This window comes from Cygnus olor, chromosome 24 (assembly GCF_009769625.2).
Source record: "Cygnus olor isolate bCygOlo1 chromosome 24, bCygOlo1.pri.v2, whole genome shotgun sequence".
NCBI lineage: Eukaryota > Metazoa > Chordata > Aves > Anseriformes > Anatidae > Cygnus > Cygnus olor.
In genome coordinates, this window is record NC_049192.1 from 584,869 (window position 1) to 612,635 (window position 27,767).

At 53.5% G+C, this 27,767-nt stretch overlaps 1 long non-coding RNA gene across 1 annotated transcript; it reads right to left on the reverse strand.

Annotated features, from left to right (window-relative positions):
• Window positions 1-303: 303 nt before the first annotated feature.
• Window positions 304-27,009, reverse strand: LOC121059192. The gene is made up of 4 exons (XR_005814455.1): window positions 26,623-27,009; window positions 13,686-13,782; window positions 12,362-12,426; window positions 304-2,441 (listed from the first exon to the last, which is right to left on the reverse strand). It is a non-coding gene; the product is annotated as an uncharacterized LOC121059192 (long non-coding RNA).
• Window positions 27,010-27,767: the final 758 nt, after the last annotated feature.

Consider the following 27,767-nt stretch of genomic DNA (forward strand, 5'->3'; position numbering starts at 1 on the left):
GGCAGCGCGGAGGGCGGGGCCCCCACGGAGCGAGGCCTCCCCCCCGCGCCCCCCCCTCCCCACCCCGGCCGCGGCGCTCCGCGGGGAGGGGCCGGGGCCTGAGGGGCTGCCCGGGGCTGGGCTCGCTGCCGGCCCGAGGGGGAATTTCCTCTCACACCTGCAGAGTGGAAGCGAGAAGGCTGAGAGCACTGCGGTGCCCAGGACCCGGACGTTGTGCTTTAGGCCCCCAGGGTTGCCGTGTATCCGTCCCGCCCAGCAGAAGGCTCGCCTGCGCTTCACCTCATGAAAAGCGCAACTCGGCCCTTTTGAGTCAGAAAACTTTACTCGCCCAGTAAACAGTGTTGTCAAATATATTTGTTTTCGCAACGTCGTTCGATAATCACCTGTTTCCTCCATAACACCCAGGGTGCAGACGCATGAGCGCTCTGTGCAAATTAAACAGATGTGCAAATTAAACAGATGTGCAAAGCCTCTCTCTGGCAGTGACCACAGCCCCCAGGTCTCCCTGGGGCCCTGCCCGGGGATTCCTGCTGCCAGGGTTGGTGCTGGAGGTTGGGGCAGCTCACTCCAAGCCACAGGGCTACGTAGGAAAAGCGTCGATTTTTTTTGACACCCAGCTCCATTCTCTCCCAAGATTCTGTTTATCCTTTTGCTCACCATGGCATGTTAGGAAAGGCTTTGTCTGGCCATCTACAATGACTCTCACATCATTATCTTTTGTGTTATACTTAATCATTCATCCTGCTGTACGTTCCCTCAAGGTTGCGAGCGTTCAGGGATGCTGCCATTGAGCTGTGCCAGAGGGTTTCTTCCTTGCTGCTTCTTCCCCACTGTCCGCTTCCCCTCCCTGTTTGCACGCAGACGAACTACTGCAGACGAACTACTGAGAATGGAGCACTGCCAAGCGTTCAAACATTAACCCTCCCCGAGTCCTACACTGATGTAGTCACACGTGTCTATATCTGTGTGTGCGTCACAATATATTCCGTACATGTGAAAGAAAACAGTTAATTTATCATTAAGTACATGAAGATTTTTATATTCTCACTTCTGACTTCCAATTTAATTGCTAACTGAGACACAGCGCAATATGTTAACAAACCTCATTAGCCACACATACACAAAACTGGCTGGCCTTACCTCCTTATCTCCCTACCAGGAAATGAAACCAAACAAGGCATTTTCAAAACTAAAAATGTGACAGGGAGGTACAGAGCAGAATGATTAGACTGGTATTTTGAGGATTTGTGTCAGTCTGCCACCTTTGAAGAAATCTGCCATGGAAGATATTCTGGGAATGAGTTCCTAGACAGAAACTAATACCTCAGTGAAATCCAAAGTAATTTAATGAGTCTGAATTGCTATAAACCAAAAGCTTTATTTACTTCATAGGTATCAGCAAAGACAGCTCCAAGAATCTGTGCTAAGATCAGTGCTCTCAAACCCACTTCCATTATAGCCCTTCATTTTATGCTTTGTGCATGACATTTGCCTTTCTGAATTTAGCTCTGCTTCTGTCACTAACAAACTTCAAAACGTGAGCAAACTGCTCAGAGAACTGACTGACAATTTTAATTCTCATTTATGCCACGTGACGATGAGTACGTTCGTCCTGCATTCTTTCTCCCCTCTAATTACTGCAGCTCACAGACGTGTGAAGTGTCTGCACCGCCTCGCAGTGATCAGAAAGAGCGGGCTGTGCACTGCCGCCAGCCCCAACCTACTGCGGTGTGAAGAATTAAGTGTTTACTGAGCACTAGCGTTTGAAATCTCAACTAGCTAAAAGGGGCCATCAAAGCAAAAACAGCACTCCAGCATCTCCAGTTCATCACATCACGCCATGGCAGCTGCCATCCTTCTCTGCTGTTGGCATTAGCTCACAAACGATGCCATGAAAACACGATGCTGAGCTCTGCTGTATCAGAACTAAGGGAAGAAACTGCTTCAAGAAGCTGCATCTTCCTGGTAGGCAGGGAAGCAACGTTTGTTTATCACACTGCCAAAGTTCAAAGGCAATCAAAACTGCAAAAACATGTCAAACTGCTGTTTAATTAGAGTGTGAAGATGCTTTATTGGAGGGGACATAAAGGGAATTGTGCTGCTACATTTGGACTCCTACAGAGTCGTTCTCCTAGTGCGCAGCACTTGCAATGCAACTGCCTATGCTACATGCAATTCGTCAGTCCTGTGTTTAAAGGGAAGACACCCAGACAGAGACAAATAGTCATGCAACGCACACATACACAAAATAGGAACAGTTCCACCTCCAGCAAGGACAAAATGAAAGCAAGTTGCACCCATGCAGAGCTATTTGCCTGTGTAGAAGTGTGATGCTGTCTGTCCTCCAAGGGACTGGGCACACAGGAGCTCCGTTTCACAATATTGTCTGAGTGCACTGCTCTTAAAACTTTTGGAAGAACCAGCAATGATGGTTGACTGCCCTGCATTAACAGAAAACAAAAATAATTGTCAGGGAGGAGCAGCAGGCACAGTGCTCCTCTCTAAGAAAAGCACTCATCTCAAGCATGGGGTAACAAATTATTCAGTAAGCTAAGTGTCTCTAAGGAAGCCTAAACAAATCACAGTTGGATAGAGTGGTTCAAAGCCAGACACTTGCTATTCTGTAGGCAGACAAATCCAGGATTGTCTATTTGAAAATTGCGTTACCCTAGGATACAGTTATCTGATGGTAAACTTTTAAACACATCATAAATTAACTCGGATGGCAGCAAAAGCTGCTTTGCAAGCAAATCTTACCAGTGAATTTTGTCACAATTCAAAAAAGCCCAGAGAATAAACCCACGTCTTAATAGAGATCTGTGTCAACCAGGGCTGACTAAGCCCCGGTGTCTGAACCGCTCACCTGAGAACAGAAAATGGATCAGCCCCAACAGGCTGCAGATCAGCATCAACGAACGCCTCACCGATACCAAGCCGCTCTGTCATTCTGTGTTTGGTACATGCCACCACCACAGCACGCAAGCAAGAGGCAATACCAGCAACAACAGCATTCATCCATCGTTTTGTCTTTCTCTCCTGTCTCTGCCCCCCTTCCAAAAATAAAAAACACCCTTGGGCATTGCAGATATTAATTAGTGATCATTACATACAATAGGCACTGAATGACTCTCATAAATAACCACGTTAAGTTTTCAAACAACAGGAGCAGTGGTCTGGGAATTTACTGTGTTTTGGCTAAGATGTTACAGTAAATTAATTCCAGTCATATCTTCAGTATGCCTCAATTTCCCAGCCGCATATTCAACAATATTTCATTCCTGAAAGACCACGAGTTCCTTTAAACTAATGCTTATAAAATGAAAGAAGCCTCTATGAAAGGAGGCTGTGTATAGGCAGATCATGCTATGGGGAACGTTTAAAAAACCAATAGTTGGTGTGCTTGCTCAATACGGGCATTTTTACCAGCAGGTGAAAAGCGTGGACAACCGACGAGTCTGCTCCTGCCCTGTGCTGCAGACACGTTGTGCAGTGACAGTTTAGCTGTCCTCCATCTGGCAAAAAAAAATGGGGGGAGAGAACAACAAACAAGGCACTGCTGCAAGAGGGGAAACAATCCTCATCAGCACTTGTAATGGAGATACGTACAGAGCGTGCAGCGATATGCTCTCAAGCACTGCTCATCTACTTTGCTGTTTCCTGTGCAGCTCGTGCTGAAGTCAGAAGGTACAAAACAAAGAAGAAACTACAGAGATTGCTCCACATATGCCTGCTCTAAGTGCAGTTTGCTGCCGCTGTAGCTTTCTGTATAGCAGAGTTAAAGAAATGAACTAAGAGGACTTGTCAATGTGAATAAAGCAGCAGCCTATGCAAATACCCCTCTGCTGCTCGCTCTGGGACACATGCTAAATGTCTGCGATGCAATGTGATCAAGCACTGGGTATGCCAACAAATGCAAAGCGGGGATAAAGGCCCAAGCAGTGAACCGAGAGAGTCACGCAGTCGCACAGAATCACAGCTAAGCACAGGTTTGAAGTCTGTGTGTTGGATTTAGAGCCTAAAAGTAGTAATGGAGTGTTTAAGTCTGGATCTAGAGCTTAGTGCTTTGCAGAACAATCGGGACTGGAAAAAACCTGTGGGATGCTGAGAGATGACTCTGAGGCAAGCGGGACTGAGGGCTGCAGGGCAGCCTGAGGGCTGCAGTGCCTGCCTGCTCCTGAGGGTCACCCAGGCACCTGCAGCCGGGGCACAGCCAGGAAACAAACGTGATCCCGGCTCCTAGCGAGACCTGACCAGATCTCAGCTGTCTCCATCCATCACTCGGTGCTCTCCCTTCAGCATCCCTGGGGGGGAGATGTCACCCTTTTGCCTTGCTGAGGCGCTGGGACCATTTTGCAAGCAGCTACAGGCTTTCACCCGCTCTCAGGCCCTTCCTCTGCTGCAGCAGAAGTCCTCCTCACCTTTCCACACGTCATCAGCACAGAGGATGCACGGCTTTTGCTGAATCCATTAACTGGCAATTGGCTGTGCTGACAGCAGGACGCAAGCCCTGTCTCCTGGGTGCTCCAGGCTTGAAGAGCAGCTCTCCCCTGCACTCGAGCCTCGCCAGCTCAGCACAGACCAGGGCAGTTTGCAGTGGGTGCCCTCAGGCCTGAACACTCTCGAAGCCTGCTGCACGCTCAGCCTGCTAGGCAAAGGAAAGGCAGATCTTTACTCCCTACAGCATTTTCATATGCTGTATTGTTTAGACTACTGCAAGATCAGCAAGTACCTTTTGACTCAAACGAGACAATTTAGGCATTAGAAAACCTGGTTGGTCTCTTGCTCTTTCAAACTGGGCTCACTTGTTTGTCCACTTGCGTACTGGAAGGAGAACTTTTCATCCGTGACCCCATAATCATTCACAGGAACAGAATCAGCTGTTGCCAACATTGCCTCGTAAGAGCTTACCTAAAACAAATCAAACTTCAGAAGCTATCGGTTTTATCGAGTATTACTGTGTTTACCAATTCAGTCGTTACACTCCATGTCTGCGTGTCTCTGATGATCACTTGCTCAAATCCTCTGCTAGAACCTTATCCCTGGTGTCAGACGACTTCACGAGAAGCCGGGTTAGCATCCGTAAGCAGTTCAGCTCTGTCAGTGGTTTTACATCTATAATGGGATCTGAAATATCTGAAGCTGACTTGTCAAGTTTCGTAGCCCCATTCACAGGGATTTGGGATAGCTGACATGGCCCAAAAGCCTATCCCAGTCTCTGCCTGATAAATGTAATCCCCAGCTCCTTTCTGATTCTTTTCCACCAGACACTTTCTCTCTCATACCTGGGTATCAGCTGCATCGGCAGCTGGGGAAACGAGGAGGAGCAGGTCACAGTCGCAGAGCAGCACTGCAACCTCTCTGTTATACACGCGAACTTCCCTACAGAACGCAGAGGGAAAAGCCAGTTTCTTGAGCATGGGTGCCCACTCCTACAAATCACTGCCTTCCAGGCATTGGACCCCAGTAGTCCTACAAGTATTTAAAGGCTGTACTGCAGTCTGTTCCCGCCTCTCAGAGACAACTACTGCCATCACAACAACAAAGCTGGATGTGAAGTAGAAATGGGGGGTGAGCAGCTCACTGTCCAGGCCTCTCCAGTTACACCGATCCCACTGAAAGAAGAGCCATCAGGGAGGAGAGGGGGGTTAAGCTGCAACAGCAGACAGACAGTTTTCTTCTTTTTCTAGAAGACAGGATGAAGGCAAAGCAATGGCTGGCTGGGAGCAGAGACCCAGGTCTCCTTCCCCTCCTGCCCTCAGGAGGACCGGCTGCCTCCTCTGCCCGCGGCTGCGGGCCCTGCAGCCTTCTCCGGGGGTGGCTCCCTGGGAAAGGTGAGCTCTGGCCCGACACAACCAGCCTTTTGTGAGGCTGCTGCTGAGCACATAGCTGGCTCTGTCGCTTCGAGGATCTCTTCCAACAGCATGGACATTTCAGAAAGGCTCATCTGAGCCAGCAAACCTTGCCTGGCTGAAGAAGGCTGGCCGTGCTGGTTATTCCTAGCACCATGATAACTCATACCTGGCTACATTATTCTGTACAAGGTTATATGATTAAAACATTTCTTGCTTTTCCATGACTAGTATTTAAGCAGCAGCAATGCCATACAAGATTTTTTACAGGCATATTTAGAAAATGCTGTCCCCATTCTTTTTTTTTTAATGTTAATAATGTAGTTAGAGTCTCAGTAGATCTGTCACAAAAAATATTATCAAAGGAACTAAGATAAGTGCAGAATTATTTGCTGTTTGGAAAATCCAGACACATCACAGAAAGCAATAACAACACAAAATAACTTTGATAAAAGTTTTAAAGAAAGATTTTTTTTTATAGCCCCTGAAGTAATTACAGCTTATACTGAAATAAGCTCCTTACACCGAGTTTAAGTTAATTTACATTTTAGCAGAAGAGATCAAATAACGTTCTGACAGAATAGACTTTACCTTGAGGGAGGGGTCATCCAGATAGAGCTATTGTAGATGAAGAACTTGGCAAAAAATATACCTAGGGCTCAGCAGAGATCTGCAGAGAGATTTTTGTCCCCTCCGTTTTGCTCCTTAGCAAACGGAAGCAGATGGCAGAACAGGGGCTCCGAGGACCATGCCAGCAAACCCTCCCCAGGGCCAGCGCTCGCCTCTTGGTGGCCACTTGCTGCAGGGCTGGGCGCCGAGCACCCACTGGCAGCGCGGGGAGCGGGCACCTTCCCCTGCACCCTGCTCGCAGCTGGCCCAGGGACCTCCACGTCCCCGTGGCCTTCGGCAGGCTTAGGAGGCCGTCCCGCTTCCAGAGGCCATTCACAAATCCCACCGTTCCTCAAGGAGCACCGGTGAGACACCTTGCTCTAAGATTTTTTTTCCTTCCCTTCCTCTCCATTATGACATCTGTAGTTCTTGAAGTCCTGTTCTATTTTAATTCAGTGTTAGAATTATCGCTCAAAATACAACAAGAACTATTTTCTAATTTTTTTTTTCCCTGGTGGTGTTTGTATAGCGATACATGTCACTGTGGGCCAAAACCTTATTAGTACTTCTGGTTTTTGTTATCAAGTTAATAGCAAAGGACTCCTTTGGAATAAATGAGACATAATAGCAGCTTCATAGATTTGCCATTACACTTTACCATTATCATTTAGAGCTAGTTACTTTTGTAGTCGTTAATGAATAATGACAATATAATAATCTTCAAAGCTCACTATTCCAGCACCAACCTTTCCTCCAACTTATAATTAAGATGTCAAAACTAATTTTCCTCTCAGAAAGCAGGGCCTTTTTCTCCTTTTTGATGGATATTTTGCAGATATCGGTTCTCAGCTTCACCTCCCTGTAAAGGACCGCGTGGTTGTGTGCACGGTTCTCCATTTTTCAGTGTCTGTCCTCCAAAACCAGCCTCATAAAGAAAGAAGGAAAAGAGAAGGGCCTGTTGGTGTGTGGCCTCCCTGGGCTTGGGCACCTGCGAGCCCTGCTGATCGGCTGCGGGTTTGCTGCAGCCCCCATCAGCACTGGGAGCTGATGGCAAGGCCGGGGAGCTGCTTGGCCAGAGCACTGCTCGTGCTTCTGCTGTGCTGTGGAGGCTCCACCGCCACAGCAAGTCCCGTTCTCTTCTCCCACATGCGCCGTGAGCATCGCAATTACCTTAGGATCTCACGGGGGGGGGGGGCTGCAAAGCTTAATTAATTTGCAGGGCCTCACTGGGGCCTCCGGGGCCCAGCCGCCCGTGCTCCGCCACCCGCCCAGCCCACGGGGCACGAGGCTCGGGGAGGCCGCACTGCGGCCCCCAACACCCGCAGGCATCGCTGTGAGGAGGACCAAGACACAGGTGTGTGACGGTCAGAGCAGGACGAGGGGATGCAGCACCTGGAGGTGAAGCCAAACCTCTCCTTATCACACTGCAGCCTTCGTGTTCAGCTGCTTATTAAAGACCTATCAAGACAAAAATGAAACAGGCCATTAAGCAGCACTCTGGTGGATTAACGTTAGTCTGTCTCCCTTACGCTGCAGGATTTCAAAATTCCTTTGAAGTCTGTGTATTAGAAAATCACTTTCCAAGCCGCATAACTTTGAGCTTTAGATGTTTCCTAACAATTCTGGGGCTGATGAACAGCTGACTAATCCTTTAGGATTTAATGAGGTTAACTAACATGCACAGCTTTGTAGGGGAGCTGTAGGTGGTATTTTGGTAGCAAACAGGAAAAACAATGACAATAAGTTGTGCTCTGTAAAGAGCCATTACAGGATCGCAGCATCGATCAGTAACTTCTGCCAAAGCTCCTCTTTCCTTCAAAAAGCACAGGTAGAGGTTCTGGTCTTGTTCAATCACAACAATTAAGAATGAACAGCTCTGTTTGCTTGTAACTCTCACTGAAGCCAATAGGCTCACGCATTTCTGTGCTCTGGGTTAGTTTCTGCTTTGCTGGCATGCTGATGGAGCAGCAGGGGCATTTTGCTAGCAGACGGTAACTTTTAGCAGCTGGGGCAGGTGGCAGAGGCACGCCCGGCCCGGGGCTCCAACCGGAGCCTGTGCCCCGCTGGTTGCCCAGCCGAGCCCCAACCTGCTGCCCCGCGAGGCCTGGCACCGAGCCCTGCTCTTGGCAGAACGCTTAGCACGAGGAAGAGACCGCAGCAAGGAGCCCGAGCTGCCTCCGTGCTGCTGCCCGCTGTGGGACGTTTGTGAGGTTACTGGCACCTCGTGCACACTTCTGCTCCTGCTTTGCGGGAGCACAGCTGTGCTCGGCTGGAGCTGCGCAGGGGCAGCGGCGAGGTGCCCCAGCCTCGTGGGCCTGTGAGGGAGCGCGGCACGGCACCTGTGCCCTGTGTGCCTGAAGCCTGAATGGTGAACTTAATTGGGTATTTACAGAAGATGCCAGAGTTTACACACAGATTCATTAGGATGCAATTACAGAGATCAGAACTCAGGCTACTCAATTATTCTTAGCAAGAACGTGTAATTAACTGCAGGTTCACGTCAAATGCTACCTAGCGCCTTGGATCAGGTTCAGAGGATTGGCTTGCACAGAAACAACCAGCAACGGCATTTTTCTAAGTACAGCCCCCTGGCTGGGAGGCAGCAGGTTAGGGGGAAACAGCAGCAGGCCAGGGAGGGGGCTTGCTCGGTGGGAGGAAACCCTGAGCGAGGAGAGGAGAGGAACAGAGCATCTTGTCTGCCCCCCGGCAGCCTCCCCCCGCGGGAGGGCTGTAGGCACCCCAGGATAAACAAGGCTCTTTACCTGTGAAGGCACAGCTCCTGACAGGTGTGTACAGCAAAACGTGTGGGAATGACAGAGCGTGAGCCTGCCCTGATGGCACTGCTGCAAGTCCCCAGGAAGGACTTCAGGTAAGAGGAGGCAAAAGAAGAGGCACTTGCTGCTCATCGGATTGTTCTGACAAGCCGGCCCATACTGTGTTCATAGAGACCAGCAGAGGAAAAGGGTGTGACATGCAGCTGGTGACATCGTAAAAGCTTAAATTGCTTTCCTAACTGAATGCACATTAATGAGATGCTAACCAGAACGGACAGAGGAATACTCCAGTAGAAAAACTGCTCTTAGCTGAAACATCCTCATCACTTCCAAACTGCTGCTGCTCAATTACCATTTCAACAAAGGCACTCAGCCTCAGCTCACAATGTAGATTTCAAGGCTAATTTTCCTACATGGAGGAGGCATTGTGTAGCCCTGCTGCTCCATGTAACTGCTGCACCATCAAAGGGAGCTGCAGGGACTAGGGCCGTGAGAGCACACGGGTGCACGGGGCTGATTCTGAGAAGCCCTCGGGAGGGAGCTGTTCCACCCCGGCCGCACGGACACCTCAGACATGTCTTACCTGGACACGAGCAGGACAAGGAGCAGAAAACCAGGTGAGTCCCCATGCTTGGGATAAGCAACAGACCCATCCCGGCTACTCCAGGGAAGCAAACCGACGGTACTGTAAGTGGGTCGAGTATTCTTGCCTCTGCAATTTTGCTGCCTCATGATTAAGCACCATAAGTATTTATGATTTATTGCTGCTGCTCTGGAAAGATCTGCCTGCTGCAGCTCATAGATCATAGTAGCACTAGTGGAAAATAAAACTCCGTAAAACTGTTTGCCTGTTGCTCATTTGTAACTCTCCCCTTCAGCTCACAGGAGCCTAGAGACAGAGGCTGTTCTGTACAAGCACTGTTTTCTCACCATCTTCTCCACTCATGAATTATTTCACGGGAAGATTTCTTTTAATAATAAGAGTGGAAAATTCAGTGCATCCAATTAATATCTCAGTCACCCTCAGGCCTTCACAGTCCCTGAAAAAATATAAAGTACCCAGGTAAAAATCCCTTACAAAGCAGTAGCCAGGCAGGTGATTTTTCAGAGCCTGGACATGAAAAGAAGAAAAAAAAAGAAAGCAAATCTTTCAGGATTTACTGGATGCATAAAGCAGGAAAGTAGTGTGGGCGTGAGCAGCGTAACAGGACTTGGGAGATGGGCGCAGTGCCTTAATTTGGTTAATTGTCCAGCCCTCCATCCCCACGGCCGTACCTCGGGGCGCAGAACTCCTCTCCCCCCACTCCTGCCTCAGCTGCTCAGGAGGAGGCTTCTGCAAAGAGCCCAATCTTCTCACATCTTATTTGCAACTGGACTTTTAACAGACTCCTACCGTCTGGCAAACAATAAATAACAAGCCTTTACACTGCAACATCCCAGTTATTGTGGAGAGCTTTAACCAAAGCCTAAAGAGGAACTGATTTAAAAAGACGGTTGCGAATGCAGCGCTGCTGGGAGCCACAGCACCTGGGTGAGCGCCTGCAGGAACACACCAGAGCGCAGTGCACAAGCAAGTCCTCAAACACAGAACTTATTTCCAGGCTTAAAGCCATCACTGGAGTGCTTTCATGTGCAGCGATGAAACGAAGGCATGCGAAGCATTACAGAAAATACCTTATTACAGCAAAATCACGCAGCTCTGGATTTCATCATTTCCCTTACGCTGGGGAAGCTCTGCCAGCAGGCAGCGGGCAAGGGCAGGGCGAGTGGCAGCAGCACCTGCGCCGCGTCCAGGCACAGAGCCGCGGGCAGCCGTGCGGGCAGAGCCAAGCAGGCCCGCAGGCGCCACGGGGCAGCGATGGGGCACCGGCCGGCACCAGAGCGGAGCGGAGCTGAGCCCACGCGCCCACCCATGGCCAGCCCCAGGCAGCCTCGCGGCACCCCGCTCCTGTGGGAGAGCTGTCGGTTTGGGCACCGCTAGCTCGTGCGCTTCCCTGCTGCATAACCCACACCTTTCTAGCAGAGGATAAAAACTTCACAATTGCTATTGTGCAAGTGCCCATTAACGTGGGGACTGTCAAGACAGCCCTTGGATTTGGGAAGCTTTTGAGAAAGAGCCAAAGTCCGTCCTCTGTAAGCAGAGTTTTGAAAGCTGCTGCCTGGTAGGTAACATGCTCCAAGCAATTCTCTGGTGGCTGCTGAGCTGCTGCTTCATCTTGGAGCCTCTGAAGAACTTGGAGCTTCACAGAAGCAGAAATAAAGAAATAGACCATTCCCTTTATATGAAGCTGGGTGCTGGATGTGCTGCATTGTTCCTATTCCTCTCCTTCACAGAGCAGTAAACCAAACACAGAACGGAGGTAAGAGCATTCATTCCCACAAGTAACACAGAGAGGATGAGAAACCACCTCAGAGTCGTGTTCTGTGCAAGGTTGTTTATAATGCCTGTAACTATTTTTAAACCTGGGCAATGAAGGGCTGCGAGCTGCAGAGAGCCCTTCTGGGCAGGTACGTGCGCTGCTGGCAGCACAGGAGTGAGCGCTGGGTGCGGGCAGGGATGGCCGTGACACCAGCAGGGCAGGGTGACACCACGTTGACCTGCCTTCATGGGGACACCACCACAAAACCCTTCCCAAGGACACTGCTCAGGGTCAAAAGCAGTTTCTGGAGCTCAAAGGAGAGGAGGAGCTTGGAAAATCCTGCCAGGTGATGCCATCTGCCGCGCACGACCATCCGGCAGGAGGGAGGCACGCTGGGCAGGGCGGCTGCATGGGGGGCAAACACGGCACGCGATGCTCCCACTCCTTGGCAGGGCAAAGAAGAGGGCAGGACAGGCGGCCAGCCCCTTCTCTCTGCATCATCCACATGTTAGCTCCCAGCTGCTGACAGCAGCTATTTTGAACAGCCTCTGGCATGGGTGAAGTGAGAAATCAATTCCCAGAGCCAGAATTCCTGTCTACGGCGTTTTGGAGAGATTTGAGGCCACCCAAGCTCAGGCTGTGGATACCACTGCAGAGCTGCAAGCTCTGTAATGACTCTTCCCACCGCCCCGGTGAGGGCGATTCCCCACCACCGGTGCAGGGCCTTGCTACAGAGAGGCTCAGCAACCGCGGCGTGGTTCTGGCTTACCGGGGAGTCAGGAGCTGCTTGCAATCTGCTGTCACCTCCTGAAGGCTTGGTGAGTGATCATCAAACTGAAAGGGATTAAAAGAGAAATGAATATCGTAAATATCCTAAATGAGTTGGATCTATAAATGCTTTCCTAGCACGCTGTCAATATATGTTACAGTATTTAAATAGTAAGTTAACAATTTTGCCTATAAATTAAAATATTTTATTGAAATGTATGCTGATTACGAGGCAAATATCTTTGTTCTAATTATCTTAATTACAGGCTTTTAATGGCAAGAAGCTGTAGAAATAAAAACACACATAAATGGCAGCTTATAATGATGATAGCTGCACCTGCTAGCACTTCTACTGTGTTGTCAGGGTAATTAATGCACCGATTCCCACCGAGGCCGAGGGCTGTGCCGGTCACATGCAGTCAGGGCAGCAGCTTGGGCTCAGCACCCCCACGGCACAGCGTGTGCCCACGGGGGGATTTGCTGCACGGAGCGGCTGCTGTGGAGGGAGGGCAGGGGAGGGAGCGCATGTCGGTGCAACCCACGGCACCACAGCACCTCGACGTGCTCCCGGCCAGGGCCCTCCCTGCTCCCCCCGGCACGGGCAGCAGCGGCGTGCCCAGGCGCCCGTCCTGGTTCTTCGGCCCCAGGGTCTCAGCCGGGCCACGTCTGAGTCTGCTCTGCTGCAGGCAGTGGCAGCACCCAGCTTTGGCAAAGGCACGGAGAAGAATTAATTTCCATTTGCTCTGCTCCACTGCTAGTGACTGCATTCAACCTTCCGGGCTCCTGACTCCACTCCCATTGCCTACGCCTGACAAACTAATGAATTTCCTTTGATTCTATGTCTGTGCTGCGTCTACCACCTTCGTTTTATTCTCATTTTACCTACTTATCTTTCTTCACGCTCCCTTACCTTCAGCCTGTGAATGGCTGCAGCTTTTGTGAGTCAAGGCTGCGTGCCTCGCTCAGGCTCTTTCTCATCTCCGAGAGCACAAGCAGCGATCGCCCTTGCTGGCCTATTGCTGGGTGCTGCACAGCACTCCTGGAGAGCCAGGACTGGCCTCAGCTGGGGAACAACACCTGGCTGATTAGCAGGGAAAAGAGCCCTTGCGACGCAAGCCCAAGCTGAGGGCTGTACCTGCAGGCCTGGCTGGCTGCACCGCTGTGCTCAGCAGCTCGGCCACTGCAGCCGGCTCCAGAGGCGCGGCGGGGAGCCAGCAAGCCGCGCACGGGCAGGGGCTGCGCTCCCGCACCCGCTGCTTGGGGCCACACGAATAAATGCAAAGTGCAGGGAGCAGAAGCACCCGGGGCAGCACAGGGGCACCCACCTCTCGTTGGCTCCTGAAGGCAGAGCGTTCTGCAGGACCAGCAGGAGGGCTGTGCCATCTCCTGCTGCTGCAACTCGTAACGGTGTGGACACGGTTTCTGAAAAGCACAGACCAGGAACAGATCAGAATCGGGTTTTATTTACCTTCAGCTTTATGCAGGCATGGCCATTTTTGCTCTCCAGCTGTGCATTAACCCGCACAGCCTGGGAACATGAAGTCCTGGCCAAACTATTGAAATGGTACAATTTCAAACTGGATTCCCTGTCCAATAATTGCAGATTTTCTGACTCCTTTTCTTACACTTTTGGGCAACCTGCTGTCTTGGCCCAGCTTAGGTTTATTCTCGTATTACCAGAGGCACTTAACATCACTCAGAAAAGCTCAGCACCACCTGTTTACACTCAGTTGCAGGGACATTTTACCTGACAAGGTACTGAGCAGTGCTAGAACTCAAGCATGCAGAAGGTTCAGAAAAATCCAGCCACCCAAAGCACCATGGGGAAACAAAACACAGCGACAACACTCAAGGCCTGGGTAGCCACAGTTTTTGTCCTTGAGATGAATATGAGAAACCTACTCAGAGGGTCCCACAGCTCATTTATGGCTGGGGAGAGGCTCCCCAGGCGCTGTGCACGGCAGAGGCTGGGCAGGTGCCAGGGCTCCTGGGCCCCGGAGCTGGGCATCGGCCCCATGCTGTGCCTCGTGCCCAGCGCAGGATGAGGCCACCCGACAAAGCGCCAACCGTGTCAAGGAAGAGCTTTATGGGCCAGGTATTTGCAGAGGATATCACCGGTTTGGAGTTTCTGAAATACCATGGAGAATTTTCAAGTTCCTTTCCCAAAACGTCAGATAACAGGTTTCTTAACCAGGGAGACAGCCTCAATTTCTGGGTACCCATGATGTTTTGCACAATCCCGTTGTTCACTTGGACGGTGAGTGGCCTGCCAGGTCCTCCAGCACAGCGTGGTGCTCGTTTGTTTTGCTTGCCTTCAGACATGCCCCTGAGAAGGGTTCCTGTCCTTTGCACACAGCTTTGCAAAGTGTTCTGAAGAACAGCAGTATCGCAGGAGTAGAATGGCACACAGATTTCAGGTTGTTTTTCTTTTCTATCTGGACATATTGATGGAGGAAATCTTTGGAGACCTTGAAAAACAAAACTGCCTCACTTTGAATTCCTGAACCAACGGCATGGCTAAGAATAGCCTCCGAAGGGAGTGACACAGGATTTCAGGAATTCAGCACCTTTTCTTACTGTCTAACGTTCATGAAATTTAAAATACCATACAGAATGAAAGAAAAGGAATAGCCAGTCACGTTGAGGACATTTGGAGGAGTGTGCTATTATGTAAAGCGAGCCAAGGAAAGGTTAGTAAATACCACTCCTTCCCCTGGGAGCTCTTCCCTTGCAGGAGTCATTAGTGCGCTGGCAGGATAACAGATCCTCTCCGCTAACTCTCTAGGTCATAAGCAAATTAAACAGCAAAGCTGATCGTTTCTCAGTCTACATTAGGCACGGCTGACCAACTCACCTGCCTGCTAGCTGCCACTGTTACAGCAAGGTTAGGGCTAGAAATATCAAGCTCTTGTCATTAAACCAAGCAAATTTTGCTCTTAACTGTCAGGTAGACCAGGCCAACGGGACCTTAGAAGACTACAGGGTGCTTGTCCCCGTGTGCTCACACCACGATCCGGTCCCTCACGTAACCTCGTGGAGGTTACGCTTGTACTAAACAGGCAGTTTTATTCCAAAAAACTGTGATTTCAGTGTTTGCACCATCAGCCTATGTATATAAAGATGTTCATCATGCCACAGCAGCTAAGGAGGACGTTTAACTTTAATAACGTATTTTTTCACCTTTCTGCGGAGCTCTGCCTATCAGCCCACGGCACTGCCCTCCAGTACTGATGAGCAGCAAAGCTGATTGCTGGAGCGAGCTGGCACAGGGCCAGACACATCCCACAGGCTGTGGCGGGTCTGACTGCTGGAGACCCGGGCTGCCCGCAGGGGTGTGCAGGGAGCTCACACGGCTTGTGGGAAGGATTATGTGCAGGCCTGGCACATCTCCCCCACAGGAACACAGTGCTGCTTGCTCCGCAAGGGCACCCAGGAGGGCAGGGTGAGGAGCCAGGGGCTGCCGGGCCCCGTGGCTGCAGCCCACCCAGGAACTGCCTGCGAGACGCCATCGGTGCTGAGTGCCGCAGGGCTTTTGTCGCGCTGGCTCAGCAGGAGGGAGGTGTGGCCCCTCCTGCTTGCGCTACCTTTGGACCAAACTGCTTAGGGAAGGAGCAGAGCCCACAGGTGACTTGGTGTCTGGCCACCCGGCAAACCCTGGCCAGCATCGCCCCACGCTGCGTGCACGACGCTGGCCGTGATCCCTGCGAGCCTGGGCAGCACGCCCAGCCCCACGGTGCTTGGAGAGGCTTGCGCGAGCACTTTGCCGCATGGCAGCTTTGGCGAAGAAGCATCCTTCTTGCTACCTTTGCCTCTGCAAGTAATCTCCTGTTCCAGCTGCTGCAGGACACCGCACAGATGCACCAAAGCCTATGGAGCAGCAGAGCCAACTTCAAACAGAAACGCTGCCTGTGAAACCTCCGGAGTCGTATTTGCAGTGAACAAAACCACCCACCTGCATGCAACACACCATCTCAAATCCTGCCTTTAATCTCAGGTTCCAGCAACAGCCTTCTCTCCATCCAATTACTTGTCTTACAATTGACATCGCAATATTAAATTCCTAAGAACTAAAGCACTTTGAAAATATAACCTACTTTAAAGCAGACAAGATTTATATCAGAAGTATTTACTTTCTAGTCCTTGACGCTATCAAAGTCACTGCTGCCTGATCAGCAGCCCCTAAGCGAGGCCTCCAAGCGCACGGGCTGCAGAACACACAGCCACCGAGCACGCGTCCCACGGCAGGCAGCGTCTGCCGAGGCGCCCCGGGGACTCTGCTCCCCCAAAGGCTGCGGCGTGGTTTGTGGCTGCGCTGCAATTTTAGCACTTGAGAGCAGCACAGAAACCACAGAAAATGCCTTTGCCATTGTAGTGAAACGAGGTCATGGCAGCGAACCTCCGGAAGGGCGGCTCGGAAAAGCCTGCAGCGAGGTGCCGGTCAAGCAAGAGGGTGTCGGGCATGGAAAAGGACTGAAGAGGTGCCCAAAGTGGGTGAGGGGGGCAGCGAGGGCCCCCCCAGTAATCACCGGTGGCAGGAGCAAGACAGTGGTTTCCCTCTGCTGCTCCCAGGAACTAGTAAAACAGCCCAGAGCCACAGCTCTTCTCGCACTTCTCTCCTGTGGCAGCAACGTGTGTCGGGGCTGAGCTGGCAGCCTGAGGGCCACGTCCCGTACGGTGCGAACGCCCGCTCCTTCTGACCCTGACAGCCACACGCCGCAGCAGCGTGTCCCCGGAGCCCCTCTCCTGCTGCCGCAGCCACCAGCGCCTTCCAGCCCAGGGGTGAGGGCGGCACCGCGCTGCCCCACTGTGCTGGGGTGCAGGGGCTCTGGCACCGCAGGCCTGTTACCATGCAGCTGTGACACCCAGAAGCAACTCAGACGTAAAATGGGAAATCTTTCCACTGGTGCAAGCGGAAAGTCTCCAGCCAGCAAGGCAGACAGTGGTACTCCTGGTGCACTTTTCTGCCTGGCCTCACCCCTAATCATATATTGCTGCGCTAACCTAAATGGAGTAACATTAACTTTCACTCCTGAAGCAAGGTGCAATTAGTTGGGCATAAAAGAACACTGAAGTGATGCTAATTACCCTCTAAAAGATGAATAGTATTGAGCCAGAGAAGCAGAAAATTACCTTTGCGGGAAATCAGTCTCAGAGTCTATACCGAACCAGGGGCGGCAGCAGGACAGGCACGGTGCAGAGCTGCTTCTCCTCCACGTCCAGCCAAGCCCTGAGCAGCCGAGGAGCTGCAGCAGCAGCCGCATCCCACCCGCGCTGCCCGATAGCCCCAGAGCGAGCCAAGACCACCCGGGCACAATGCTGACGGGACGGGGTGCTGGGAGCACCCGCTGCTGCTGGGCAGAAGGGGCCCGGCCACGTTGCCCCTGTTCCACGTGGCACTGCTCTCTAAAGCATACGGAAGAAAAACACATCAAACAGCAGCTCAGGGAGGCCACAGCCCTGCAACTTTGCCTGCAGCAGCTGCAGGAACTGCAGCTTACCCGGCGAACACACGCGGGAGGGGCTGTGCCACCGCGGCTGCAGCAGCACCTGATTTCCTTAACCAGCAGCGCAGGACTCGGCGTGGTGCTGGGACACCGGTCATACCGGTACTGCCATCCCAGCAGCGGGATTCACTTCGCAAAGGCAAACGTTGGCAGCAACCTTACATGCCTCCGTCCCAGCTGGGAGCATGCACAGGGCTGCAGGGCATTTGCAGAGCTGGTTGCTACTTTCCCTTTACAACAGAACTACCTGCGGGGCTGCTCCCCGTCTCCCACAGCGCAGCGAACACGACGCAGCAGCTGCTGTCAGCCGCTGCACGGAGGTCGTGGCTCCGCTCTGCAGGAGATGCGCAGGCGTAGGAGGCTGAACGGGAGGGATTGGGAGCAGCCGTGGCTGCCAGGGAGGGGACATCTGCTCGGGGGGCACTGCGCCCCTGGCCAGGAGGATGCAGCGCGGCGGTGGCACGTCAGCTCAAACCCCTATGTGAAAAAGGTCTTGTAACAAGAGTTCCCCGTTTTGTTTGTTCCTGGAAAGCATCCAGATTTTTAATTAGACATTTACTATTCCTTACCCATTTAGCAGCATTCAAAGAATCCAATGCATTTTTTTCCCCTACCATCCAGCAGGTTCCTCAGTTCTGCCTCACGGCACTTTGATGAGCAGCACTTGCTTCCAGTAACAGAACGTAATTCCTCGCCGGCAAACCCCTCCTTCCAGCCTGCTCAGAGATGGACAGCAGCTCTGGGGATGGGCAGAAACCCCAAGTTATCGGACTCCTGGGGAAGAGGAAGTTCCTCCAAAGCACCGCACAGATTTGCCACCAAACCACCCTGCAGCAGCCCAGTGCCCCAGCTCCACATCCCGGGGTTTGCTCAGGTGCCACCCCGCGATGGGCTCGCCTGCTGCTGGGGGGCTCCTGCTGTGCAAAGGGCCCCAATCCCTGAGCACACGCAGGGGTGACAGGACTGACAAAAACTGGGATATGCTCCCGGGCTTACTCTCTTGCAGACACTGGGAAATCTGTCCTTAGGGCAGGAATCCAGCCACACTGGAGCCTAAGGCACTTTTCTGACCTTAAATCCCTTTTTAGAGAGGTCTGCATGGTGGCTGTGTGCCCAAAGCAGCCCAGGGCACCTGCCCAGGAGCTGGAAACCTAGCGGGACAGCTTCAGGGCTCACACGACCAACACAAGGTGCAGCAGAGCCGTGCCACAAGCAGCTCCTGCGGTGGCCCTTTGCACATGTGCTTTATGCAACTTCTACGGCTGAGCAGCTGAGGGGTGGCGATGCTTTTACCCTTCAGACTACAGCAGTGAGACTCGTGGCTGCACCCAGCCCCGCTGGGTCTGCAGAGCGGGGAAGTCCCCAGCGTGCAGGACAGGCCTACCCAGCACGTCCCGCTCCGGACTCGGCCTCCCCAAGAGAAAGCCTGGGGGCAGGGGGCCTCACCTAGTGTAAAACCACCTGCACCCGAGACCTCAAGGAGCTTCGCCCCCATCTGTTCCACTGCAGGCAGGCTGCATTCAATACTCTGCAGCTCCCAGGACTTTTAATAGTAATTAACAGGCTGTTCTGCTTGAGTCCCAGTGGTAAGGGGAGGCAGCCTGCTGGGGTCTGAAGCACGGTACGTACCAGGACAGCTCTGACATGGCTGAAAATGCTCCTGAGAGGGGGCAGAGACCTGTCTCCCTCCGAGGGATAATACCTCAGGAGCCTCCTGCTTTCCCTACTGCTCTGAGTTCATACATATACAACCTGCATGTTCCCATCAAAGCCTCTCCCTGATTTATGCTTATAGGAGAAGCTCATGGAGTATGTTGTGGGAACTAAAAATTTTAAAAGGCAAATTGAAAAGCAGTTCAGAAAGCAATCTGCTCCCAGGTACCGTTGCCGTCTGCTCTCCCTGCTCCACCAGACTGGCTGTACCTGCAGCACAGGCTGTTTGTTCCAGCCATGATGTGAACGCTGTTTTCATTTATAAGGTGCATTATTTACCAGTCTGACACACCGCTAATTTAAAAACAAGATTTATCAGCCAAAAAGTAGTGCTTGCTATGGCGGCTTCCAACAAGCGCAGCAGGGCTCTTCTCGGCCCTGCTGCTGACCATGCAGATTCCTGCCCCATCCACCACCAAACCGCCCTGGCCTGGTGCAAAGCGGCCCCAGGGCTCATCCCCCCCCCATGCCCAGGGCTCCCCACGCGGTGCCACCGGCCTGCAGCCCCCCTGAACTTGGGATTTAAACAAACGGGTCAAGGATGCCTGCACCAAGGGAGTGACCTTCACAGCATCGCAGTAACTCCCATGCTAGCAAAGATCCCAGATCCTGCAGTCCAGCCCTTTTGGGGGAGCTGCAGCTTGAGCCCGAGGGCAGCGTCACCCTCCTGTGCTGCAGCACCAGCGAGGCAGAGGGCAGCCCACAGCACACCAGGGCTGCCGCACAGGGGGAGCACCATCTCACCACAGGGGTGCTGGCCTCTGCCAGCCCCAGGAGAGGGGCTGTAGAAACAGCCGAGCACGGGCCACGCAGTTACCTGACAAGCGAGGGCATGAAACGTGCGTGGGAAGGTAGGTGTGCTTCCCGCAGAGCTGGGGTACCCCCACCACTGCTCCCTGCCTGCCCTGGCGCTCCGAGCTGCCGTGTTCCCAGCGGGATCTGCCCTGCTCCGCTGCTGCCCGCCCTGCAGCGACCGGGGCGTGCTTGCCTTTTGTACCCTGCTTTGCTGGTAGAAACAGCTCCCTCCAGCTCAACAAAGCCGGAGGAACTTCTCCGGTGCCAAGGAATTTTTAGCAAGCCGTGGGAAGTGTCAGTCGCTTTGCAAAGGTGCAACTGTTCTCAATGAGCAAAGCGTAACCAGAGCTCATCGACAGATCAGGATCTGCAACAGGAGATCGGTACTCAGAGGACCAACGGCCTCGCCCTGCGTGTCCCCTTCCTGGCCAGCACCCCACTGCTCCCACTCGTGTGCACCCAGCTCCTGGGGCCACAAACTTCCCTCCCTCATCCCTCTCCTCGCATTGGTAAGCCAAGGGAAGACGCCACCCTGCTCGCTGGGGTTCGTGCCCCCCGCACTGGTCCGAACACCCCGGTGCTGTGCCCGCTTTGAATGGCCGCGTGCCCCGAGCAGCCGGGGCCATACCTGCAGCCGGCAATCCCGAGGGACCCGCTGCCCCCTCCGACACCCCTGCGCAGTCACTCGGCCACATGCACGTGCTTGATCCTGGCATTGCCGCCCCTCCTCAGCAGCCCGGAGCTGGAACATGCTGTAAACACAGATAAATGTTTAATGCTCAGAGCAAATTTTTGCAGTGACCTAGATTTCCTTCCCCCAGACACCATGCTGGGGCCCGAGGGGATTGTGTGGGGCAGGAGCACGGCACAACCCCCAGTGCTCGTAGCAGCCCCCAGCCCACACAAGCTGGGCAACAGATTTTCCCTCCCTGGTGCCCGGTCCTCTCGCAGCTCCAGCCTGAGCCAATGCTGGTGCACGCCTGCGGGTGCTGCTTTCTGTATGTGCAACGGGTGAGCACAGAGGAGGGAGGCGAACGCCCCACTTCCTCGCAGGAGCGAGAGGAGCAGCCGGGATGCTCTGGGCAGGATCAGGCCATTTCCCACAGCGGGGGGCTCCCAGGTCGGACAGAGGCCTGCCAAGAGCATCCTGCTGCTCCCTGACTGCCAAAGCCAGGGACAGGCTGACCCCGAGGAGCACACGAGCCTTGTGCCAGGGCGGCCGCAGCACCGGCAGGGCCCAGGGCTGCTGCTCCTGCACATCAGCACGTGGCCGAGTCACATCCTCCAAAGGCAGCGCTGCCCTATCAATAATAAAAAGCAATTTCCCCGGACAGAGCCGGGAGATTACGCAGGCATTCGCGCTCCTCATCTGCTGCTGACAGGATGGGAAGAACTTTAATAAGATGTGATTTGACAGTAACACAAAACAACAACAGCATTAAGGGAAGAATAATGGCAAAGGCAGCTGTCAAAAACCTCATGTTCTCTAACCAGGAGAAAGAAATCAAAGCTGTCAGGCCTCGGCGGAGGAGCAAAGGGCAGCCAGGACAGGAGAGGGTGGCCAGGTAGAGCTGGTGGCCCCAGGAGGAGGCGTTGGGGCTGGGGAGGCTGAGGGGCCCCACCACTGCCTGCTGCCGGGCTGCAGCAGCTGAGAGCAGGGAACATCCCCACACACAAGGAGTAGGGCAGGCGAGCAACGCTGCGTGCCCACCATGAAGCCGGCGCTCGTGTCACCGTGCACCCACCTGGAAGCTGAGCACCGGGGCCCCGCGCGCTGTGGCCACTGCGGGGGGACAGGCCCTGAGGGGCAGGCTGGCTGCGGAGGGGGACGGAGCAGGGCCAGACGCTTCTGCGCCAGCCTGTGTGAGCACGACGGATTGAAAGACAGGGAAATGAAACGCATCCAGGAGTCAGGCTCTGCGAGGCTGCGCCAGCTCACCGGCCCAAGATCCAGGAGCTCACGGCGAGGATTCGCAGCACCCCAACACCTGCAGCACAGGGAGGTCCACCAACACGGCGGGGACACACCAAAGCCCATGGTGGGGAGGAGACCCTGCTCAGCTGGCAGCACCAGCAGCCCCTGGACCACGGCAGCGCTGCAAGCACTGAGCAGCATCCAGCGGTAATTGCTGGCAACTGGGAGGCAGCTCCCGGGGCCGCCTTCCTCCCTGGGCCACGGCTGGTGCAGATGCATCACCACTGATAGCCCCGAAGCACAGCGCCGCACGGCTCGAGGCAATTAGACCTGCCCAGGTTAGGCATGGGGCAAGAGTCCCCGTAACAAGGTCACTGGATTTACAGATGCTCGCCGATTTCCCATACTTAATTTGAGGTCATGCTCAGTAATTCAATTTTGCTCACAAAAGTTCAGATTACATTAACGGCTGCTCGGGAGAAATCTGCCCGGCGCAATCAAAGCTGCCAGCTGCTCATCAGAGAGGAACCACCGGGCACTGCTGTGCTCCTGGGGAATGCAGATTAGCAGGCGGCACCCACACGGAGCACTGAGAGGTTCAGGCCAGACGAGATCTCATTAAGATTCCATTGTGCCTTGATTCTTATAATTAAGAAATGAGGGTGAGAAACTGAGAGGCCCCAGTAAAGACTAGACACCCCCCTCCCCTTTTAATACGGGCTGCGTTTTATGAACCACATTAATACAAAAAACCCAGAAATACAACTCTGAGACCTTGGAAAAGTGCCCTGCCCATGAAAAGCATCACCGCTAGAGCATATCTGCATGCTATTAGCTTCCTTTAAGTGAGAAAATCCCGGCGAGAGGTTTCTGGGTGAGAAAAGCACAGAATCCATCGCTGAAGCTCACCCCAGGCCTTGCAAGGGCCCCTCTCCGCTGGACCGGGCGTCCCTGAGCTTCGCCAAGGAGGCTGCAGCACCCTTAGCTGAGGATCCCGCCCCGACACCCCGTAGCTGAGGATCCCACCCCGAGCGCTGCGGGGTCCCTTCCGCAGGGTCCCACAGGTGGCTGCCAGGGGGGCCTGCCCAGGCCCCAGCCCCAGGGGCAGCTCTGAGCTGTACGGACGCACGAGGCCAGCTGCCTGCAGCCACGCCAAGCAACCCCTCGGCCAAAGCAGCAGCACAGTCACAGCCCAGTGACACGGCTCCCCGTAGTGATGAGAGCATAGGGAGGACAACCAAAGCATGGGTAAGAAAACCTGGGGTTCCACCCGGAGGGACGGCAGGAGCCTCGAGAGCGCTGCCTGCATCAGAAGCACTTCCCTGAGGAGGACCAGCCCTGAGGAGGACACTGGGCTCCGATCAGCAGAGGCTCCACCAAAAGCTTCCCTGTCATCGCCCCAAGGAGCGGGGGCTGCCCCGTGCCGCACGCCCTAACGCAGCCTCGCGGTATCTGCTCCCCGGAGCAGCCGAGGGCAGAGGCCAGAGCCTGCCCGAGCCCGGGGAGCCGCTGCCAATCCCAGAGACATTCAATACAAACCAGCGAAGGGTTTTGATCACGTGTGTGCCTGGAAACACAAACAAACAGGGCTTAATGAAACCTTTATTTTTAAAATATGTTTTTTAATTTAAATGCAAATTTGGTGCTGTGCTATCTGTAAGGTCATTTGAACTGACATACTGCTTAATTAGCAGGGATGAGTCTCAGGAAGCAAAAGCAGCTAATGGCTGGCCCTTTCCTGTGCATTTGTTTTAAGTTAATTAAAATTTTTCAGAAAGGGATCCATCCTGCTCTGCAGAACAGCTCCTGATTCCGTCCAGCCAGTCCTTCCCTAAGCCAAGCGTGCTGCCAGGGATGCTCTCAGCAGGCCATTAGCTATTAATCAAGCAGAGCACATTTATTTCTGCATCCTGAAATCCCCTTTGGCGAGTCACAAATCACAGCCCACCGCTCAATAGATGCGCCTGCAACATCCAGCATCAGGCAGAGCGGTATCAGCAATACATCAGAGCAAGGATGGGGGAGATTTTTCTTAATGCTGGGATGAATTACATGTATAAGTCTTCAGAAGAGGCATTAAACCTAATATGAAATTGAACCTTCAAAGTGATGAGCTGAGCAGTTACCCTGTGTTACCCACAAGTTATGCGCAAGAGGATCTCATTTAGAGAAAATCTGCCTTTGCCAAGAGAGACGAGCTGGAATCGAGAGCTGCGATCCGTGCCCGTCAGGGACGTGCGTCACAGCCCTGGGGATGGAGTTTAACCCTTCCCTCAGCCCGCCTCTGCCTCGTGCCCCCGTAGCCCGCTGGCCGTGAAGGGTTACAAGCAGAGATCGGGGGCCTGGCTGGGGGTGGGAGACGGGGAACGGCACCGGTTCGGCGGCCGCAGCTGAACAGGAGCTGGGCCCCGGGACACAGCTGGGCCAGCCCTGCTCCGCCGGGACACAGCCTGGCCTCTGCAGCACTGGGGGGAGAGGTGCAGCGAGCTTCCCCTCCCTGCGGGACGAAGCGGCTGCCAGCTTGCGAGATAAACCCCGACAGGAAACTCTTCGGGCAGAAGGTAGATGCGGAGCGGGAGCGGCCTTGCAGCAGCAACGGCTCCGAGGGTGCACAGAGCGTGGCTCTCTGGAGCACGCGGCGTGGTGCGTCAGCCCTCTGTGCTTGCCAATAAATGCTTACAGTTTAATCAGCATAAACCCCTTCACAGTGCAAATCGATAGCCTCTCATTGGGAGAAAATGAGATAAACGGTGGCCTTAATAGCGCTCCATTTCCCTGCAAATAGGGATCCCAATCTGGGTCTGCCTCCCAGATGCAGGAAGAAAAGGCCCTTAATTAAAAGCCCTGCTCAGAGGTTGTCCGCTCTCCGCAGCGCTGCATTTCATCCCATCTCCTGTCCTGACCCGCTCCGTGCGGCGGAGCAGACACAGAAATATCTGGGCTCCAGACAGAGGAAGGAAAACCAGGCAGCCCTTACAGCTGAGCAGGCGGAGCACAGGGCTGAGCCCAGGGCACACATTTGCTGGGTTTCTGGGCGGGCTTTGTGTGTCCATCTGCAGCAGTAAGCTGGAGGTTAGGAGCACACCCGCCCTCTGAAATCCCTGGAAACCAGATGTCAAACACACAGGCAGGAGCTAATAACCGCCTCGCTCTGCTCGCCTGGGATCCAGGGGCAGGTGGGCTCGAGGGACAATGAGCACTGTAACGGAGGAAAGCGGGATGGGCTCGCCCGCTTCCCACCCTGCCCCTGCCGCTGGCACCGAGCGTTCCCACGGCCCCCACACCTGGCTTCAGGCAGCCGCCTGCGTTCTGGAGCGAGGTAACCAGCTTCCACACCGCTGGTTTTCCCAGCTAGCTATACTTGAGGGCAAAAGCCTTAAAAACTAGGATTTAGATTTCATTTGCTCCCTGTATTCTTGGCTGCCTACAAATGACTAGTTTCACTCTGAAGAAGGATCCTGCATTTCCTCCCACTTCCGACATGTGGCAAGCAGCAGCCCACAGCCCAGGGAGGGCTCCTGGAGCAGCCACAGCCGTGCTGGCACCAGGGTTCCCCCTGCCAAAGCCCTCCCAAGGCTGGGGCTCCCACAGCCCAGGCCATCCTGTCCTTCCGTCTCCATTAGTTGCTTATTCTCTTATCCAGCACGTGCCCTAAGGACACAAGAGGCTGGGCTCAGAATCCTAGAACACCCTGAGTTGGAAGGGAACCGCAAGGATCATCACGTCCAGCTCCTGGCTCCACACAGGACCACACAAAAAAAAAAAAAAAAAAATCAAACCTACAGCTGAGAGCGGTGCTCCACCAGTTCTCGAACTGCACCAGGCTTGGTGCCGTGAGCACATCCCCGGGGAGCCTGTTGCAGTGCCCAGCTGCCCTCTCGGTGAAGAACCTTTTCCCAACACCCAGCCCGGAACACTTGACTTGGTGGAAGGCAAAGCTGTCGCCCCAGGAGGAGACCATCACAGCTGGGAGCACAGCTGGGACCCCGGCTGGCTGCACCCTCAGCTGCTCTGAGCTGGACCCTGTGCTGCTCTGTGGGCACAGCACTATTTCAAACCACTGAAGGATTAAAGCAAGGAAGGGATAGGATCTTCCACGAAAACTCAAGTCATTAGCAAAGCCTGAGGGTAGATGCAATTGTTTTCTGTTTTTTCCTCTCTTTGATGACCCAGTTTTTTAATCTCATCAGCACCAGGCTGCAGTGTTAATTTTTAAATATGCTCGGGTAACTGAGAACATTAACTATTCATGATCTTATCTTCAATAGCTGCTGGTTCTCTGACACTGTGCCAAAGTCGAGATGTACATAATAAACCTGGGAGAGCTGAACTTACCAGGAAAGGTGATAGCTGGTTTTTCCTGAGCACCTTGTTGAAATGATCACAGGTTGGGGTGGGGTTTCACAATACTTCTCCATAAAGCAAGGCTTGTGGGGCAGACTTGTATCACTGAGGCTATCTTCCTGCAATTACGGTGGCTTGAAAATACTTAGAGCATGCAAAAAGCTGGTATCTGGGGAATGCTGTGGACACACTGCGACTGCTTCAGCTCCAGTCCCCTAGGAAAACCCAAAGCATTCTATAAATACCAGGCAAGCCTCCAGAGGCAGCTGCAGGAGGCAGGCAGCGCCGTGTCTTCTCCCCAGCCAGGGATGGCCCCTCAGGCCAGGTATGGGCACTGAGGAAAACCTGGTTAGCAGGCGTGTGTGCTGACAGATGTAAGAGTCAAGAGCCTTTATACAGAGAAAAGGCAGCCCTTTAACTCTTGCTGAAAAAGCAAAGGAATGCAGCATTATGGCAATAAAAGGAAAGCAAAAGTACTGACATTTGCTTACAGCCTGACTTTGCTTTTTGGTTCCCGCGGTGCAGGACCTCCAAACGTGACACGCTGCCCTGCTAGTGGGAGCAGACACAGGCCACGAGGAATCAAGCAGCGCTGCCAAACACATTGCATGCTGCTGCAGAGAGCCGGGCAGGGACCCAAGGCAGGGCTGCCAGCAGCTGAGCCCCTGCCGAAGAACGTGCTCCAACAGCCGCCGGCAAGGCAAGGCAGGAGCCTCCACAGGGGCTGGCCGGCACTCCTGGGAAAGCGGTGCCAAGAGCTGCATCTGGAGCCGCTCTCTGCCGAGCCGCTCCCCTGGGCTGCATCTGGCTGCCACGGCCAGGAGAGAAAAGCCCTGCGCTGGAGGTTGCCACGTGCTGTGCTTCCAACAACAGCAGCGTGCCAAGTCGGGTGGCTCACGTCTGCGTGTTGGGCTGGGGTGAGCTCTAGAGATCCATGCTTCATGGGCACGGACTTTGCTGGTCAGCAAGAAGAGAGGACCAGGCAGCCACAGGAGCTCAGTTAAATTTGGGAAAAACTATGTAGTGCTGACAGCTGTGAACAGGTAAATCAGACAAAATGAAGTGCAGGAACAGCGAAGGTGGTTATCAGACATGAACTAGCAAAATACTATAGCGATAAAAATAGGGTAGATTAT